This window comes from Rhinolophus sinicus, linkage group LG05 (assembly GCF_036562045.2).
Source record: "Rhinolophus sinicus isolate RSC01 linkage group LG05, ASM3656204v1, whole genome shotgun sequence".
Lineage (NCBI taxonomy): Eukaryota > Metazoa > Chordata > Mammalia > Chiroptera > Rhinolophidae > Rhinolophus > Rhinolophus sinicus.
The window spans coordinates 141,821,402-141,843,176 of NC_133755.1; positions in this window are offsets into that span (position 1 = coordinate 141,821,402).

The window sequence follows — 21,775 nt, forward strand, 5'->3', positions numbered from 1 at the left end:
TCCAATAAAAATAAAATATGAGTTACACATGTAATTTTTCATTTTAACACCATTTAACAAAGTAAAAAGAAAGGTGAAATAAATTTGGATGATATATTTCTATTTAACTCTTTCTATTGAAAATATTATTATTTCAACTAAGTCTTTAAAATTCTGTGTTTTCATACTTACATCTAAGTTCAGATGAGCAACATCGCAAGTGCTCTCAGTAGCCACATGTGTCTAGAGGCTGCCAGGACAACACAGGTCTAGGTGTTTAGTTAATGAAAATCATGCAGAAATAAGCTATAGTCTTAGAATAACTCTTCTGAATTGTTAAGCTTTTGTAATGGACTGAACCTTGTCCAATGGCCATGCCATTAGATCTTACTTCAAGGTAAGCTATAGATCTCAAATGTTTTTGATTTGTCAAAGCTTACAAAATTACAAAATTGATGAACTTGGTCTAATGACTTGCTTAGCTCTTGTCTAAATGTGAAAGGCATTCCATTTCACGTCTAGCTGGGAAAATTTAAGATATCACAGTTAATTGGGTAAGGATTTTGATATAGATCATTCCACCTTTTGAACTGAACTCTCTCAAATGCACTAAAATGATTCATGATAAAAATCTTTATATCAGCATTAGTCAACAAGTTAACAAGTTAAACTCCATACTTTGCATATCTTGTGGTATGTCTGGTGGTACTGTGCCCTTGGCAAAGGTCACAGACAGACATGGAGCCTGCAGGACTGGTCTACAATCTCGTGATAATGAACTTTACAGTCATCAAGTTTCTGACCCTGAAAAGAGAAGCCTCCCTCCATTGAGAAAGAATATCTAGTCTCTTCCTGTGTGAGAATGTTTTGCTTCATGTAAACAAACTAAAGAGCTGAAAAATGAAGTGCCAAAATGCCTTCTTCAGAGTAAACAACCAAACCAGTTAGGATATGATTTTCCTGGAATGTGCTATGAATTCCAAAGGCAGGCAAACACTTGTCAAAGAACAGTCTGTCCTTCTGATGGACACAGCTTGAAGATTTCGCTGGATACATTCATGCATTAATTCCACAAATCCAAATCTGTGTTTACATTTTTTTGTTTTTATATCTGTTGACACATTTTCTGAATCTTAATTAGGAAAAAAGCGAGACATAGCAAGTGTTTGTTTCAAAGAACAACTTGGTTCTGAATACCACTAGAACGAACCTTATGTAGTAGCTTCATTGAATATTACAATCACTGTCTAGTATCTCTGACACCTGTCTTGCTTTTTGTTTTTCCCGTTATAACAGCAAAGAATCAATATATAGATTAAAGGAAGAAAACTTTCCCCAACTATGTGAGTATTTTAGCACAACTGCAGTCATAGTTGGTTGATTAAACTATTAAACATCCAGCCAGATAGGAATACCTGATATTTCTGTCTGAAAAGGCCTCCCATTAATGTTACCCTTTGAGCTTCCTGAAGGGCTGGGACTAGGGTGAGGTTATGAGTCACTCACCGAGGGTACAACATTTAAGGAGGTACCAAAAAACTCAATAATTAAGAAAAATGATATTTTAATGCAATATTTTAAAAATCAAAATTTTATATAAAGATAGCACCTGACCCTACATGAGCACAATTTGGCCTCACTGGCTTCAGCCTAGTCCTGGCCCTGTTCAGCCTCCTGCCTTGGGAGGAATGAGTGTGTGTTTGGTTAGTTCGAAAGAAGAAACTGAGTGTACACTTCCTTCAAAGCCTGCCCTGCTCTCTGTGCTCTATCACCTAGATGGCCCCAGTGAGGGGAGGCCTGCAGTGGGCCAGAGCTGCCAGGGCTCTGAAGTATTAACAAGCCCCCCTCACTGACACACTGAGCATCAGGTCTCTCAGCAGCAGTTTTGGTGATAAGGGTGATATTTTGCTCTCCAACGGCCTGACTCTTGTGGGGGTGTGTCTCTCAATGAACAGATTCTGCACTCGGGCAGGGAAAAGGGAGTGGTTGGTACTGATTCCTCTAACATCCAACCAAACACAGAATGTCGGCACTCCATGAAGACAGTCTTTAGTTACCCAGATGGCGTGCATCAGTCATTCTTTCTTCTTTGTTCTTCAGATGATTGTGGTCGGGCCATTCAAATGTATTATCTTCAATTCATCTAAAACAAACTAAAGATAGCCTTTAACACGCTTTCTGTCCTTTTGGGTTTGCCTCTGTTTCATTCTGAAGATGGTACTTGAAAGAGGAATTGGGCCCATTTTAGTTAGACCGTAAGTAGTCTTAGGCCCAGCTCTCAAGAGCTTCAGAGAGAGTCCATCACCACCATTTGTTGACGTCCAGAACAAAGCATGATATGAATTGCATCAGACTCTCCCTGTCTTCAATTGTCTTAAGGTCTGAGATAGGCCAAGCAACACATAAAACGCAGTGAAATACATAAAAATAGAATAAGCATTGAATAATTAGTTAAGGGCACAGAAATATCTTCGTAAAGAGAAAAAATTCCACCACTACACTTATTGTTTTGAATTATTTTGACCAAAAGTAGAAATAAGACAGAAATCATAATAGTGGTGTTCCCAGATAAGAGGTTCATAGTACAACAGCGGTATTATATGACAAAAAATATAAAATGTACTAAAATCATAGGTTGGTTATATTTCTGAGAATTTTGAGGCGAAGGGAGAGGAGGAAAGGGGCAAAGTTGGAGTATAATTAACAGAGAGGAGAGAGAGTGACCTGTGGCCAAGTAGATAGAGGGTAGGAAGGTGCTATCAGAAAACATGTGACAGGCTGTAGAAATCATTGATAACAAAGAACAGTTTCCTTCACCTATGGTCAGCCACCTACTTTCACATGAACCCTCCAACTTCTACACAAAAAAATCGTTATCATCTCCTTGCTAATTCCTGAAATTTCTTTATCTGGGAATAAAGGCAATTATTGCAAGTTGAATTAAAATCATCAATTCAAATATGTATTGAGATCAGAAATGGAACTCAATTACGCTAAAATTTAATTGGCCAATCAATCATCAAATTCTTCTAATTCTCATGAGACAAAGACTGAAATGTTGAGATGAAGACACAACACGTATTTTATATTTACATGCATATCCTCAGTACCTAGCACAGTACCAGGAATTAACATGTGTTTAGTAAATATTTTTGAATGAATGAATGAACATAGGGCAAGAAAGAGAGAGTTGAAAGAAAGTGAAAGAGTAGATAAACAAGACAGCAAATGCATCCACACAAGTGTGAGAGAGAGAATGGCCAACCTAGCAGGCACTGTGATAGATACTTTGTCTGTTTTCTTATTCAATTTTCATACCAAATATGTTAATCATTAAAGACCATGTTTACCTACCCACAGCAGAAAACCTAACAAACAATAAACAAATAGATTATTTTTTATCACATAACAAAGTATATGGAGGTAGGTGGATATTAGTGTTGATTAAGTGGCTCAACAAGGTCAAAACTGTCCTCTCTATGAGTCTCTTGACCCCAACATGGCTTCTACAACTCCCTACATCAGATTCATATTTAGAAGGGAAAATGGCAAAGAGAACAACACCAGTGTATTTCTCCCGTTCATCAGGAAGCATGCCTTCAAGTACCCTCATCAGACTTCTGCTTAGAACTCATTGGTTAGGAATGTGTCACCTTGTGCCCTTTTCAGCAAAAAGATTCAGGAAAATAAATTATTTTGCAGGGTAGCTTGATATTATGATTAATTCAGGTTTTGTTAGTAATGAACAAAAAGAGGGAAACATGGATTTGGGATAGGCAACTGTATTAATTATCTATTGCTACTACTGTAACAAATTACCACAAATGTAGCAGCTCAGAACAACACACATTTATTATGTCTCAGTTTCCATGGGTCATAAGCTTGGGTATGGCTTAGCTGCGTTTTCTGTTCAGGGTCTCACAAACAAAAGTGTCAGATGGGGAGCATTCCTTTTTGTAGCTTAGGGTCCTATGCTAAGGTCCAGTGATTGTTATCAGAGTTCACTTGCTTGCTGCTTTATCACTGAGGCCAGGTCCTGTAAGCTGCCCACAGTGCCTGCATGTGACCGTCTCCATCCTTTTCACACTGTAGAAGCTTGCTCCTTCAAGGTCAGCAGGAGAATCTCTCTCTCTCCTTTCTTTCTCCCCCAAATCCCCTCTGTTTCTAGTCTGCAACATAATCATGTGAATGACAGCCCATCACCTTTGCCACATTCTGTTGGTTAGAAGCAAGTTACACTCAAGGGGAGGGGTTCCTTCAAGGGCATGGGTCATTTGGTGTCTCCCTAAGGTATGTCTGCCACAGCAAGTGGCCATGTTACAGAGAAACCAAAAGAGACTTCAGTGAAGCATAGAAGCCCACTCAGGTCACACACAAAGGGTTAAACTCAGTTCTGCCTCAGGACTCCACAGATGTCCCAATAGGACAACATTTTCTAAAATAGCTCCTGTAGAACCCCACTTCTGCAAGATCACATTTGATGTATCAGGGAGGGAGGAGTTTGGTGTTCAACTAGGTTTAGAGAATGCTGAATAACTCAAGTTAAATAGGTTTTTTTAAATAAATAACTCTAGCAATTTTATTACAAATTCCATAGAAAAGACAGAGTGTAGCCTTCCCAAATTAACCTAATGGTGGAGCATTTTGTACATAAAACAATAAGAATAATAGCTAACATTGCTGAGTACATGGTATGTTGCAGGCATCATTTTAAACAGTCATGAGCCAGTAATGCAGGAAGGGGCAGGTGTGTGTGTGTGTGTGTGTGTGTGTGTGTGTGTGTGTACATGCTTATTGTGTGATTTGGGAGCAACGTATGGGTGATGCTACTTTTCCTTATTTCCTGCTCTTTCAAATTTCCAATTTTCCATCAATGCCTGCAGCAAATGAATCTAGAAGATACAGTGCAAGTTTAAGAGAGGATAAAGAATGCTCAGCTTGAAGCTGAGAGAGGAGACACTATCACAGGCATCTTCAGCTGTATGTACTATCATTTAAACAACTACTAAATGGCTCAGATCCAGATCTCTTTGATTCCAGGTCTAGGGCTTTCCTAGTTATGATGTAACATTTAGTGCTAAAGAAAATGAATGGTTGATTTACTAATTAGACATTCTGTAACAATATTCATCTGAAAGTTTATCTCAAAGTAAATGGGGTAGGTAGATCAGAACTCATAGCTTTATGGCATTCATCCTGGAGTTACCAAAATCGCATTATTTATTTATTTTTTTCATTTTGCTACAATCTCTGCTTTTCTTCCTGACTTCCTGTGGCTGATTATCCATTCTGTGAGATTTGCTTTCTTAAAAGAAGGATCAAGGATGTTGTTAGCTGGCAGCCAGGAAGTGGGTGTCACTCTCCATCAAAGGTCAGCTCAGAGCTGCAGCCAGCACCATGGGAAGGGGACCCTTAGCAAGGAAACAAGACCATGCATTTCTTCAAGGTCATATGACAACCAAGAATTTTCCAGAACTGGACAAGAGTAAATATTCCAGGAATGGCTCTGTGGTTGGTTGTACCATTCTCACAAAGTCCAAAGGGAATTATTAAGGAAACTGCCCCCACTCTGCCTCTCTATGTCAAAACTAGTAGTCTAATCCTTTGTTTCTGCATTTCTACATTAGGCCCACTGTCAAAATGAGAACATAATCGGGCAGTTAGGAGAACTGCAAATGGAATGAACTGAGATTCACTCATGAATAAAAATCCAGAATACTTCCTGAATAAAACATGGCTTAATAGTACATATATACAAAATTATGTTTATTTAAAAAAAACAAAAAACGAGGAAATTCTCAGAACACCTCAAGAGAAAACCTTTCATTGACCTGAGAGGGTTTGATAATAGCTAAAAGGACTAATCTGGGTCTCTTTTATAAGATTATTTGTTTCAAAATCACCTTGCTCTAGATCAGATTTTCTTTAGTTACTGCTTTTGTTTTGCACTGGACTGTTCACTTTTTTTTCAGCTAATGGAAGGAATTCTCCTGCATGAGATGGTGCAAGCAAAGGTCAGATAGGTCAGATATCTGGGGCCAGAGTGTCAGCTGAAGCTCGTGTCCTGCACTGTAAATGGTAAATCAGAGAGAGAGAGAGAGAGAGAGAGAGAGAATGAGAATGTCTTTTTTGTTTTCCCACAGAAGAGGATTGTGTTTTTCACATGTATATTTCCACTTAAGGAGAAAGCAATACAAGAGAAGTAGCAGTTAACAATTTCCCAACACAACAGATTGCCTTTCTTTACCTCTATTTTAAAAGTAAAAAGACTTCTTCTTCAAGTGATTAATTCCTGAGCCTCTACCATGTCTTCTTTTTCACCATGAAAAAGGATTTCTTTGCAATGTGTATTTACATATTTTGATGACTAGTCTGTATTCCAAACTTCAGTCTTCCTGCTTTCCTTTACCACCCAATACTGAGAATTATTCTTGAATAACATTATGCATTAATTACAGCCAGGGAACAAGGTTCTACTCAAGGTCAGGGTGGGTTAATTCCAGTTAGCATAAAGATTAGAGATTGGATTTGAAATGTTACTGTAATAAACCATGAAACAACCAGGAAAAGCCACAGGATTTTTGTTGTTGTTTATGAGTAATGATATATCATGTTTGTTTGTTAATTCAAGCCATATCTCATGCAAAGGCTGGACAAACAACAGTGAATCCTAGAAAGGACAGCATTAATCGTAGAATAGAGATCATTAATAGAAAATTAAAATAAAATATATGGTGTAATTCTTTGGATCAGGGGTCATCCAACTTTTCCTGTTAAAAGCCAGATAACAAATACTTTTGGTTTTGTGGACCACATACACTCTCTAACATTTGCCCTTTGTTTGTTTGTCTTACAACACTTTAAAATGTAAAAGCCATTTTTAACTTTTGGACTGCACACAAACAAGCCACATGCCACCAGATTTGGCCCATAAAATAGTTCACCAAACCGTGCTTCAGACAATTTAGGCACAGCCACTTAAATCAACCCTTTCTTTTTTATATCAATTCAGAACTCAAGACTCCCAGCTGTTTAAAAATAAGTTGGTAAGGTAATCGTTCAAATGTGATTAAACTTTTATATTGTTAAAATATAATCCAAGGTGTCATGTCAAAGGGCCTGACTTGTCAGGTTTTTTTTTTTCCCTCATCACAAAAAACAAAAACAATAAACTTAAGAAAATGATTGTAATGTTGAATTAAAATTGTGTATTATTAAAAATACAAATTTTTTCCATATCTATTTATCTAAAATCAATGAAATGTATAGTAAAAAGCAACGGCTGCCTAATATAGCCTTAGATGGCTAATTATATATTTACCATAAATACCAGGATAATGTTAATTCTTGGTACAGTTATACAAAAAGGAAGAGGGGAAGAAAAAGATAAAGAAAAAAATATACACCATTTTAACTACTAAATTAACAAACATAAAGACCAGTAATTGATAACAATTCAGCTAAACAAGTTAGCTTGTAAAAGGCACAATTAAAGGCAAAAAACATATCTCTTTTTCTTTAGAAAAAGTAGTCTAAGACTATTCACTCCCTTAAGATGAGTCTCATAAAAGCCCAATGAAGCTAAGATTAGTCCTGCATGATGCAGTGGGGTGGCTGCTCATCATAATACAGAGCTGTCTCTATAATTTCCTCACATTACCTTAATGTCAGGGAAGACATTAGACATTTTACAGTATACCCACCTCAAACATGAAATTACTTTAAAGTCTTTACACAAGTTTTAAATTCTACCTTATAACTTACCCACACTATTTTTTATTTCAGGAAATTGGTTGATTGGTTAAATTTCTACAGGTGCCTCTAAAATTCCTCACAGATACATGTGTCTACCGTTTAGTTTCATCTGCTCCTCACACCACACATACACCTTTGGAGTTACATCTTTCCCATATTGACCTTCAGGGAGCCAAAAGAAAGTGGCTGAAGAAAGTCCTGTGCCAAAACCCCCCTCTCTGCCACCCACAGTGACTGAGTCTCCCCATAGGGACTCCCAGCTCTGACATGAGGCTTCTTGATAGAACAAAAGGGAGGACAAAATCCAGACCATAGGGAACAGGGCAAATATTTTATGTGATTACACGTAGCTTTCTGAGTGGGCCACAATCAAAATTTGTATGAATCAGAGGATATTTGAAATGTACTGGCCAAATGCAACCAGAAATCTTTGGGCAAAAATTATTTTTTAACATAGATTTTCATCTATCCATTTTGCTTAAAATACTAAATTGCCTACGTAAGATTATACCATAACAACAGGGGAATACTATATTATCCCAATTCTACAGCTGAGAAAACCAAGCCTCCAAAAGGGCAAGTAGGTAAGTTACCCAGAATCCCAGGACTAATATGTAGTAGAGACCAACTTGCACCCAGGCTGACTCCACAGCCTGTTTTAACCCTGTGCTCTTGATATGTTATTCTGACAGAGAACTACATTAAAATCAAAATACTTCTTAGTATTTTAGTAACTTCTTATACTGATACATCGTTTTATGCTAAAATTAACAATACTGCTATTTAATAACCCTATCACTGATTACTACTATAATACCAGCTAAAATGTTGTATTATAAAAAGGAAAGGAAATGAGTACTTCTAGCTATAGCTTCCTATGGATCATTTGTACCTGGCAGACTCCAAAGCATCACTCCATTAGCTTGTACTTAACAGCAAATTGTTTGAGGCCTGCATAGCCCCTAGTGATCTCACCAGCCACCCTCTGGGTTTCCATTTGTAAATGTTCACCTGCTCCCTCTCATTAATATGCAAACATGCAATGATTTCAGCTTATTCCCAAAGCCCTGCCTTGACACAAAGTCATCTATTTTCTCAAGGTGCATACTTGAGCGGCCGTTACCTGAACTCTGAAATGTCCTCTAATAACTTAGACATCTATGAAACAGAAATATTTCATAGCCTTGACAACAGAAACAAAAGGAAAAATTTACCTAGTAAAATGGCAGTGTAACCATGAATCCCCACAATCTGCCGTTTAAACCCCATCTCACCATGAGGCCTTGCTCTGGCATAGACTGTCATGCTCACGAATACTGAAGCATATGACTCTTGTGGACTCTGGCTGAAGAAAATGTCTGGCTAATATGTTTCACTCAGTCCTAATTATTTTCCTTATATTTAACTTAGGTTGACTTTGTTGGGGGAGCTCTCAACTAGCCCAGCAGTTATTATTATTATTATTTTCTTTTTTTTGCTGCATAAGCATAATGAAGTTAACGCACTGCCCCATTGTGATCTTCCAGCTTTCCTGAACAAAAAATTCTTCAACTACCAGGATGTGGCAAAAGGGCAATTTGAACTTCCTGCTTCTTCATGCTTTGGATACGTGACCTTTCCTGTCAAAAGTTCAGGGTGGGTCAGCGATAAAGTTCTGACTCCAGCATGCATCGTTTCTGGTATGTAGATACCAGGCACGTAGGCAAGCTTTGAACAAGAGGATGTGTGATGTTAAACTTTGCAGAAAATATTTCTATTGACCCTTTTTAAGAGTGTGAAAGATCTCTCTGGCCTCTGGGGAACTCTGTCAATCTTTAAGTGTTTATTCTCCTTAATATAGTTATGAAAAACAATATTAAAGTGTCTAATTCTTCCATTTCAAAGAATAACACACACAAGTTTATAACACAGTTTTCAATTTGTTTATTATTAAAAAGCAATGGTGTAGAATTGGGACAACTGCCCACATAGCTGAAGCAGAAGACTCTTAATCACAATTTTCTACATTCATCAAAAGATGATGCTGTAGTGTTGGCCAGATTTTACGGCTGAGTTGCTTCCAATTCCGTATTTCACTTTATATCAAACCAGGAGAAATTTCCATTCCAACCCTATAACCACCACTCAAACATCATCCCTTTAACACATCCCTTTAACTCCATACCTTTAACGTCATTTACCTTGGGTCTTACAGAGTGTTCATATAAAGTCTTACTTTTGAATGTCACACTAGACAAACCACGAAGTTGTCAGTACGGAGAGGCAGTTCAGACACGTGCATAACAGTAAGGGGATCCAAAATGAAGAGATTTTAAAATCAAGATTCAAGTCAAGTTATTTACTTCCTACTGGTAAATTGCACCCATTATAAAACAGATACATCATTATCGTGTCCTGAGGATTAATGAAATCACATTGGCTAAGTGCTCTAAACCCTTTGGAGATAGAATCCATCATTTTACCACCTGGGTTGCATGATAGAAAAAAAAAAAATCCAGTTTTCTTTGATGTACAATGTATAGAGTTGGCAACAGCCAGCAGCCTTATTAATCTTCTTTCTTTTATCTCTTTAATAACTAATGTTGTTAGAGAAGAGAGTGTTGTGAACCAAGGCTAAAAGCCTAGTAAAGGTAGATAACTAAAAAGGCAAACCAGAAATTGATTCCTATAATTTTTACCCACTACGTTAACCTTATGCCAAATTTACTTGTTAGTCTATATGACAGAGCAGAATGAGAAAGAAGCTAAGGTAAAACCAAATAGGATTCAAATTCTATTAATATTTCTATCGGATGGATATCTTTCTTTAATCTTCAATTTCTGCATCTATAAAATGCAAACTTCCTTCTAATAATTACAATCTAAGTACTTCACACCTACAATCCTATTGAGAATAAGCAAGAGAGCCGAACAAAATATTTATAAGAATAACAATAATAATTTCTTACTAAAAACATCAAAGAGGTAACAAGATACAGAGAAATTACTCTACCAAACTCTAAAAGATGAGATTCCAGAGACATAAGCCAGAGCTCAAAACCACTTTTGTTTCTGAAGTCATCTGCTGATATAGATAAAATAAAATGGTAGCAAAACTGAGGTGAGCTTTTGGCAGCCACAGAGACTAGACAGTGAGAAGGTAAAGCCCAGAGTCTACCAAAGCTGGGGACTGATAAACCATCCCCAGCCCAACCTGGAACCCCATGGCCTCAGAGTGAGGGGGCCCAGAAGTAACTCAGACCTCCCACAGAACTGCAGTGCTCTGGATATCCCAGAGAACCTCAGGCCTTGGGCTGAGATCAAAAGATTCTCTAAGGCTCCTGGGAGCACTTCATGTCTGAGCCAATGGTGGCACAGTAAGTGTTCATTCATAACATAAGCTTTTATATCGAATGCACCCTTTCACATATGTGTTATATTTCATTTATAAAATGCTTGTTAATACAGTGACACCAGCCTTTCACGCTTATAGTTGGAATTTGATGACACTGTCAACATCATAGATTCAGCACAATGTTAATTATTCTTATATAGTAGCCTCACTGTCCTTTCTCTTCCCTTCATTTGTTTCTCTCCATTTTATATATTTTCTTCTTCCCTTTGCCCTCCTCTCCCTTCAACACTTAGGTTCAACCTCTTTTCTCAGCCCCATTCACCTAAGAATCTTCCCATTAACTGCTTCACCGTAGTATGAATTACTCTCAAGTTTAGTCACATCATAGGGGAAATAGTATAAAGAAGGGGCAAAGTGGCATCATAATTACTACTTTAAGACACGTAGTCTACAATTTTTTCCTAAAATAGTAAATTTGATGAGATTATAATTTTATAATATTTATGAATCTATCTAGATTTAATACCTCCATTACCAGATGCTGAATAGATGATACGTGATCAATATTAGCCAGACGCTAGAGAAAGTAGAAAAGAAGTACAAGAATGATTCCTGCCCCTCAAGGAGTGCACTTCAACCGGAGCTGAAGAAAATAAATGTAAATATAGCAAGCAATAGAGAAACAATAGGAATTTAGAGAAGACTGTGTGAGGAACGTTGGACTTTTAACTGGTAATTAAGGGTGAATGACACTAGAAATGCTAACGAAAGAATAAGGATGCCGCCCAGAAGAGTGAAAAATCTAACACAGAGGACAGGAGTAGAGGAAACGACGGCTGGACAATAACAGTAAGTCCATGAATTGAGTGCCCACTATGTGTTGTGTTCTATTCCACACGTCTTACAGATGTCATCCCATTTTAGACACCTCCAAAAGCCTTATCAAGGGAGCGTTAGCAGTATTTTATCGATAATAAATTGAGGTGTAAAATGGCCATACCACAGAGTCTGTAAGTGGTGAAGCTTGAATTTGAAGCCACATCAGTAGGACATCAAAACCTCTGCTCTTAACAGCTATGCCAGACCACATTTTGCTCGGGACATTTTATGGAAGTTCTGGCAGGAAGATAAATAGGTGTTATAGGCAATAGGCAAATGGGGGCCAACCACATGCGTTCTTGAGGAAGGAAGTGAAATACTAAAAGCAGTTTTTAGAACAATGTCTCTGCTCTTGACATGGGAGAACAAATAGAATGTGGTTGTGACCAACTCAGTTTGACTAAATAGAAGATTGTGGGCTATGTGCAGGGTTTGATGCATTCTGGTCTTGGGCTAAGTGGGTGGGTGTGAGGTCAGAGAGCAATGGGTGAATCTGAAAACCAGGTAAAGGAAGAAAAGGACATGTTGATACTGGCTAGACAGAGGAAGGAGAAATAAAAGTCAAAGAAAATCTCAGAGACATCACCAAAAAAATGCAGCATTGACAAGCAGACAATAAACAGGGGAAGCAACCTCTATGAGAAGAAAGGGAGTTCGGTTTTTAATGTGTCCAGTTTGCAGCAGTGGCAGGACCGCTGAGGGCAGTTTTGTCATAAGCACTGAGAAACCCCTAGATGAAAGACCACACAGTAAGATGCCTGTGAAGCAATAGAACATGTGAAGCCCAGGGTGTCAGTAAGGAACATGTTATTTTGTCAAGACGCAGAGCTTCTTATAGCAAAGATATGGCATAAGTACAAAATGATAAATAATGAGAAAATTGCCTCCAGCTGCCACTGTGCCTAAATTTCTCTTCATTTTGTGCTTTCCTCTCCACTAGACACTAACTGCTAGGCGTGTATATCATACTACTACCTCCACTTCTTCATTTCTGCCCATGTTTGTTTGTTTAGATGTGTCTCTGTCTTTAATCCTACCCTGCTTTTGTGCTTTCTCAAATAATAAGAATAATAATGACTAGCATCTGTCTATTCTGGCCCTACAGCACTGATTGGTGTGATATACCGCTATACCATGTTATTTCATGGTAAATTAAGATTCAACTCAATTACATTAAAGATTAAATTCTGTAAAGTCAGCCTTCCTAATGACACTGACTTCACAACTCTCTTGGCATGGCCTAATGTTACATTACTTTAGGGAAAGGTTGAGCTACTGTATTTTAAAAACTCAAAACATGGGGTCTCAATAACATAGAATTTTATTTTTTACTCATATCATAGTTAAAAAGGAGCAGTTAAGGTCCAGCAAGACGGTTCTGACATGCTCAACTTAGTCTCTACCTTAGAGACTAAGATGGCTAAGCCGGTCACTGGAGAGGGGAAAGAGAGAATGGAGGACAGTCAGCTTCCCCTTTTTTTTTTTTTTTTAAAGAATTGACACACAAAAAAAACACATCACTTTTGCTCACACTGTATTGATCTGAACTTGGTCATATGACTCAGGGCTATCCCCAGAGAGTGTGGGAAATGTGCCATCTAATTGGGTGACCTTGTACCAGCTAAAATGCAAGGAGAGCAGGGAGATCAGGGTTTTATTACTAAAAACAAAAAAGAATGAATTTGTGGAAAAAACTAGCTGACTCTACCACATCTGGGTTCAGATCCCCAATCCTCACCATGCTGTTTTCTTCGTTTAATAAGACCTTCCTCTCCAGGTGTAAAGCTAATTTTTAAAGCAGCAAATCTATTTTGTAGTACTGTTTGCAAACGTAACATATTACTATTTAAAAGAGCTGAAGGGAGAGCTGCTCTGGTTAAAATTATGAATTCAGGGGCCAAAACCAGTGTCTGAGTCTTGAAGTCTTTTCCCTCACTTCATGGAAGCCCCTTGGTTCTGAGAAATAAAATTTGGAAACTGCTCTCACAGTGTTTACTATCAAAAAATATATATATATATTTTATGTTTCCTAATCAGTCAGATGCAACCAGTGAAAATCACTCTCTTCCATTTAAATAATGAAAAGTCTTCTTCAAATCCTGATTTACATCCATCTTGTCAACTAAATGAACACCCATGGAGTGGATACCAAGCCAGTTCCCAGTCCGTCCTGAGAGAGCGTCTGACCTTCCTGAACACCCTGTCAAGCATGAATTAATAATCACGTTGATGGAAAGGGTAAAAGGGGAGAATATTTCTGTGCTTCTTCCCCGCAAATTTAATTTTGACAAATGGAATAATGTTCTGTCTCATTAGCTAATAAACTGTCTAGATTGGAATTGCACGTAAAAGTAGAAATGAGCTCCAGTTATGACTAAGACTGCTGGAAACAACTTTTCATCTTCATTTCAAGAGTAGAGGAGAAAAATAAATAAATAAATAAATAAATAAATAAATAAATAAATAAATAAATAAAACAAATCCCAACAAAAAAATCACCAGAACTAAGACAATTTAAAAATAAAATAAATAAACTAAGAAGTTTTAGTTCTAGTCACTAATTCCATGGCTCCATTACTGAAGTCTAAGAAAATATGGCAAATTCCTGAACATGTGGGTCTGACTATTTCAAGTCCTCAAAACCAAAACCCAGCCTCGAAGTTCATACAGGTTTTCTGGTTTTAATCAACTAACTTTTGTGCTATTGTTATTTGGTACTTACATTTTATTTTGTATACGTTAGGAAATGGAATAAACCATTTAATTATAGACAGTTTCAAAATCTTTAACTGCCTTTTTTTTTTTTTTAGAACAGTGTCATAGTTTCTCATTTATTCACCCATTTCCTTATAAAAGTTCCCAGTGAGAGAATTTCTTTCTTGAAATGCCCATGTTGGGGGTACAAATCATTTACATTTCAGATTTCTGAATGTGGGAGCAAGTCAAATTCAGCTGCTCATTAATAATACTCCTAGGACAAATTCAAAATGGATTACACTGATGAATGCGAAGGGCAGTTCTTTGCAGGACAATCTCATTGTCTGAATTAACAAAATATCCATGTTTTATCACAGTGTGATTTTTGCCATGGCTTAAGAGCATTCATTTATTGGTTATTTATAATGTCTTTAAAGGATTCAACTAGAAAACTCAAAATATTGATGTACTTTATATTTTCAAGAGTAAAGTTTGTCTGCATTTTACAAATGGGCTCTTGTTTATAAAGAAATAACTTCCAAGATATACTAACATTTTTATTAATTCCTAGTGATTATTTTGCTATTGAGAATTACAGGACACTAATATTTAGGAGCCATATTATAATAAAACACGCACTAGAGTATCTACCATCTAAGTTTGGTTTCAGTTTTAATTATTTTAATTTGCACAGAACCTCATGCCAAAACTTATCCAAAAAAAAAAATATTAGGGTTTCAGATATTGCTTTACATGATTTCTATCAAACAATTTTTAGATGAACAAAATACTGTTTTGCAAATCCTAGTCCCTGGAGAGTCATGAATAACCACTTGTATTCAGAAGAGAGACTCCATAGAAACAATCCTGCCTACTAGAAGGCAACCTGTTATTTCAACAATTCATATTCTAGCTGCCTGATCGAACCAGCAACTAAACTATCTAAGCAGTACAGAGATAAAATCAGATTAAAATCAAGTTATGGCACCTGGTCAACTACTTCCCCAAATAAAAACAAAGAGAGAATTAATAATCCCTTTTTTAAAATGCCAGATGCTTCGATTCCTCAAATAACACTTATCAAGTCCTAGCTGACAGAGGCAGTGCCTGTTCCAGTGTGTCCTGTGGCCCTCACAGTAAACTTCCCATAGCCTATGCCTTGCTTTCTTCAGCCCTTCAAGTGTGTGTATGCACATACACATGCACACATATAAGGATCTACTCTCAAGTTCACCCCTGCGTGAAATCATAGCCTGTTGTTACTGTAGAATTCTCTAAACTTCAAGAGGTCAGGCGCGATGTCTTATTCACCACAAATCACCAGTGATTCGCACAAAGCAGGTGCTCAATAAATATTTTTGAATGAATTAGTGAATAAATAAACCAATGCCAAGATTTTCAGCCCCACACTCTATAAAAACTACTTTAATCAGAGTCACCAATCACCTCCACATTGCTAAATCTAGCTGTCTGTTCTCAGTCCTCATCTTTTTGATTCATCAGCCAATTTAATAAGGTCGGCCCCTGTCTCTTCTCTGAGGTCTTTATCCTTTACTACTGGTCACTGTTTTTCAATCTCTTTTGCTGGCTTCTCTTCTTCTCCCCAAGCTTTGCATGTTAGAGAGTCTTAGGATTCAAATGATGGTATTCTTTATCTCTGTTCTTTAATGAGCTCACCTGATCTCATGGCTTTAAATGACATCACTAACTTCCAAATCTACCCCTCGTTCCTGAATTCCAGACTATCCAGACTTATTGACATCCCCACTTGGATACCTAATAGGCATTTCAAATTTCACACATCCAAAAGTAACTCCTGCTTTCCCCTCTATTCACCCAACATGCTCCATTTGCAATCATTTCCATATCAGTTGATGGCTTTTCTATCCTCTAGATGCTCAGTGACCCACTGTTTCTGTTGTCAATATGACTGGAGGTACCATCAGAATCAGAAAAAAAATGGCTTCTCCTTTCCTCCTACTTTCATTTTTCCACCATGCTTTCCATTGGCAGATCCTATGTGGAAACCAGCTGACAAGAGGGTCCAGAAATAGTAGTTTGCAAGCTTCCAGATTCATGGTACAGAGGAGAGTTTAGAAAACTTAGTATGGAGCTGACCATCAGTGGATATTATCTGCCACTGCTCCTAACTGGTCTCCCTGCTTCCAACCCTTGTCCCTAGTCTATTCTCAACACTGCACCCACAGGCATTTTTTAAATTGCAAATCAGATCATGTCATTATTCCTCTAATAGAATAGAATAGAATAGAATAGAATAGAATAGAATAGAATAGAATAGAATAGAATAGAATAGAATAGAATAGAATAGAATAGAATAGAATAGAATAGAATAGAATAGAATAGAATAGGATTTCACTTGCTTTTCATTTCACTGAGTAAAAGACTTAGTATTCACAGATGGCTACAAATTGAATATGCTCTAACTTCTGTGATCTTTCTGACTTTTTGTCTTCATTGTTAGTTAGCTCTGTGGCAGCTGCACTGGCCTCCTTGCTGTTCCTGGAATACACACTCCCTTTTGCCCTTGGCACTGGTTGTTCTGAAAACCTAAAACACTCTTTCCCTAGGTGGCCACCTGCCTAACTCCCTCACCACTGAATCACTGCTCAGTTGTTACTCTTCTAATGAGTTTTATTTTAAATTGAACCCTCTCATCCCCAGCATGTATAGTACACCTTACTCTGATTTCTTCGTTGGTGGTTGTGTTTTTAATATAACACTTGTCACCTTCTAACCCACAGGATAATTTATACGTCTAGTGTTTCATGCTTTTTTAAATTCTCTCTCCCAGCACAAAAAAAGAAAAGAAAAATTAAACACAAAAGCAAGGATCTTTGTTTTTTCAATGACATTCAGAGGCTTAGACCAGTGTTTTAAGTTATGAAAAACACTTTCCCACATGATTTACCTAATGGACATCAAGGCAGGGCTATTGATCACCAGGCAGTTGGTTTGTATGAACGATAAACATAATAACTGTAGGTACCTCTTTTATGCCTTTTCTAATAAATAGCTTTTCAGGTGGAAAATAGAAAATGGATGTTACAGTGAAATGGTAGAGTAGTTGCAAAGTGACAGAACCAGGCATTTAAGTAGGACCACTGTCATCTGCAAGTAAGCAAAAACCTAATCAAACTGGCTTAAGGCAATAGTTGAATTACTGACTGTATAAGCGAAAAATCGAGGAATAGAAATGGAAATGGCATGAGTGGATCCAGATACTCTAGTTGTAAAACCAGGAGTCAGTCTCACTTCTCCACGTGACTTTTTCTTCAGTGTTAGCTTCATTCTCAGGCAGGGTCTCCCCAGCTGTTGCCCAATCTGGTCACCAGCAGCAACAGCTTACCTCCTGCCCATGGGGACCACAGTGTAGAGTGGCTCTTTCCCAGTGGTTGCACCAATGTGCTCTGACTTACTCTCACTGGCCTGGATGACTTCCTGCCCTCCTTAATACAATGCCTCCATCTTCAGTCGTCCATGTTTTTTCACATCCGTTCTCCTCGCCAGGGACTGACTGAATCCACTCAAACCAGATGAGAGTGAAGGACAAGTGGTTTCACAATGACAAGTCAAGAGATTTACCAAAAGAAGAAATAAGGGACACTAGGCTGGCGTTACAACTGATGTCTACTGTATTATGACATGCCTGAGATTCTAAGGAAAAGTTAGCAGCATGTCTAAAGTGAAGTGATAGGAAATAAGGCTGGAAAATTAACTTGAAGTCTTGTGAAGAGCTTTTCGTTTCCTTCTTTTTTCTTTTCTTTTTTGTGTTTTTTTTTTTAAAGCACTGGATGAGCTCTCAGGAGATGTGAGTTCTATTCCAAAATCTTTCCAGAACTATCTGGGTGACCTTGCCAAGTAACTTAATAAATGTGTCCTCAACTGTAAAATGATGAATTACACTAAAATTATCTCTGTTTCCCACCAACTCTGTCAGTTGACAATTCCAATGGGGCAAACTAGGCATTGCAGCTAGCTAATGTCTACTTACTGCAGACGTACTTATTTTCATAGGAGGAAAGGAAGAAGGAAATACCCATGCCGTTCTCCCATGCTACAGGCTAGGACACTGTTTAGCACTCATAACAAGTACAGTAGGGCATTCTGGAAGACATTAAAATTAATTCCAAACAGAGAGTTCTGGGTTCTTACCAGTGCCTCCCAAACCTAGCCATGCATCAGTGTTACGTAGGAGCTCATAAAAAATAGAGATTTCTAGGGGGTAGCCAGTTAGCTCAGTTGGTTAGAGCATGGTGCTAACAGCACCAAGGTTTCCAGTTCGATCCCCACATGGGCCACTGTGAGCTGCACCCTCCTTAAAAAAAAAAGGAATAGAAAAATAGACATTCCTGGGCCCACCGTTAGGGTTTTAAATTGGGCTCTTGAATTTGTAGTTTTAGAATTCTCTTTGTTGTTACTTCCTCCTACTCTCCAGTCTTTTTTTTTTTTTTTTTAAGTTTCAGGTGCACAAAACAATGTAATAGTTAGACATTTATCATTTATACCAATCACAAAATGATAACTCCCCTCCCCCAATCTACTACCCCTCTGACATCAAATACAGCCGTTACATTTCCACTGTTTCAATTCTTAATGCTGTACTCCACTTCTTGTGACTATATATAAATATATATTAAATTATAGTTGACATTCATTAATATTCAGTTTCAGCTTCAGGTGTACAGTGCAGTGATCAGGCATTTACCCCATCCCTGAAGTGGCATATGGCAGTTTTCTTTTGCTCAGTATTATTTAATACTAATAGGAATCTTATACATCTACATGCCAAGAGAAATCTTGGTGTGGGAATCCGTATCCAAAAAAAAGCATACTCTGTGTTGTTTGACACTAAAATATAGAAGGAAAAACGAAACACCACATTTACTAACATATTTGAGTGTTTTATGCAGCAGAGATAGATTTCATATGATAAGGATTATAGTTTTCATAATATATACAAGACACATCCGCTTTATTCTGCCAGTTTCAGAGAACTAGTCATAACTTTACAATTTTCACATAACATCCAAGTCACAATAAGAATAAAAGCATCCTTCACATATCTTCAGTCATTTATTTTTTTTAATACATCTCAAAAATTTTTTTAAATATGATAATGGTAAGTAACTTAATATCAATCATATGTCATACACCTGCTCCCTTTTGTGATGAATTTTTGAATAGATCGCTACATTATATTTCATCAATTTCTGAAGTTTATGAATCACTTAGCTTTAATCTTATTTTTTCTCAAAATACTTATCTTTGATTAGTTTAGCCAATATTTTAATTTTTTAAAAGTCCATCCATTCAGATGTGATCAAATTAGCTACTCTAGAAGCCTGAGTCCTAAGGAAATGACATCTCAACGCACACATGTCTACCTTAAACTGTTTTGTCATTCTGACTCCCTTCTTGTCTGTGTGAACATGTGCTTTGGGTTTGTCAGGAAATAGTTAACTTCAGCATGATGCATGTTTCTAGGACTGCAGTAAGGCAGTTCTGAGAAAGCTGATGTGAGACGTAAATACAATATTTTCTTTCCACAAATGTAAGAAAATGAACAACACACACACACACACACACACACCATACATTTAGGATCAGTATATGAAGTGCTCTGAAAAGCAAATGATAATTTCAGGCACAGTAGGAATAATCTCAAAACATCAAATAAATTCTGATCTTTTTATAAGAAAAAAACTTGAGGTATATGTTCATCCTTTGCATCAGAGAACAGGGTGATGTTTCGATGGGGTGCTTTCCTTGCCAAGACTATTTTAAAACAGAAAGTATTTCAAGTCATTAAATTGTTCCTTAATTTATCAAATATTTATTTAGCCTCTATGATGTCTAGATAGAGCACATGGCACTAAATATGGAGCTTTCTAGTACCTTCCACATAAACCAGGACTGACATTACAAGGGTTCTTGAATAGCTTCCCTGAGACCGGGGAGTTGCCGCAGCCCTCCAAATCACTGAGGGCTCAGAAGCACCTCAAGCCTCCTCCTGCCCCAATGCATCACCTTTCTGGACCCACAACGGATGTGCACAGAGCACATTCACAGAGCACCCCACATTCTTAGAGCATCTCCTCTGTGCCTAGCACTGATTTCATTCTAATTCTGGGAACAGAGAGGCAATCAGATTCAGACCCTATCCCCAGGAGCTCCCATACTAGGGAGGAAGAGGGTGTGTAAGAAATCCTAAGTGTGTGACAGAAGCTAAAATAATTGCAAGTGCAGAGTGCTAGGGCACCAGGAAGGGCAGCGAGCTCCTCTCTCGTGATAGCACAGGCAGTGAGAGGGCTGTGAAGAGGACAGAAGAGATATCATGTATGCATGGCAGAGGGAAATGTTGATGCTAAGTGCAAAGACAAGCATGGCCTGTTTGAGGAAGGTCACTCTGGATGGCTTGAGAAAAAGTGAATATGAGGAGGAGAGTTAAAGAGGGAGCAATATGGAGTGTGAAGGGAGGAGAAGAGTGTGGTAAGAAATGAGACTGGCCAGGTCAGAAGTGGAAAGGCTTTTTTGCATGTTACTTGAAAGCGAGAGCGGTGCAGTTGGATTGCATTTTAGGAATACCCCCCAGTGTTAGCGTGGGAGTGAATTAGGGTAAGGAAATTCGAAGTTAGGGAAAAGGGTTAGAAGACTATTTGTATCGTAGAGAAACATGATAAGGGCCTACAAAAGGGGAAGGCCAGTCGGAATGGAGAAGGGATGGATTTGAGACACGAGGTGACCAATTTGAGGTAGAAGATGTCAGAGAGGGAGGAATCACGGCTGACTGGCAGTTTTCACTTGGATTAAGTAAATGGACGGCGGCACCTTTATTAAATATAATAGGAAGAAGTGAAAGCACAGTGGGTGGGGTGGGGCAGGTAAAGATACTGAGTTCAGTGTTTTTCATATTAAGTTTGAGAAGCCTGTGGAATCTCCAGTGGAGGTTTCCATTGGGTGGGGGACGTGAGTCTGGACTAGAAGACAGACTGGGGCTGGAGTTGCAGATTTGGGAACCTTCCACATGTAAGTCTCATTTGAAGATAACAAAAATAATGAGATGAATCTGGGAAGCTGTTTAGTGAGAAAGGAGGTAGCTGAGAACAGAAC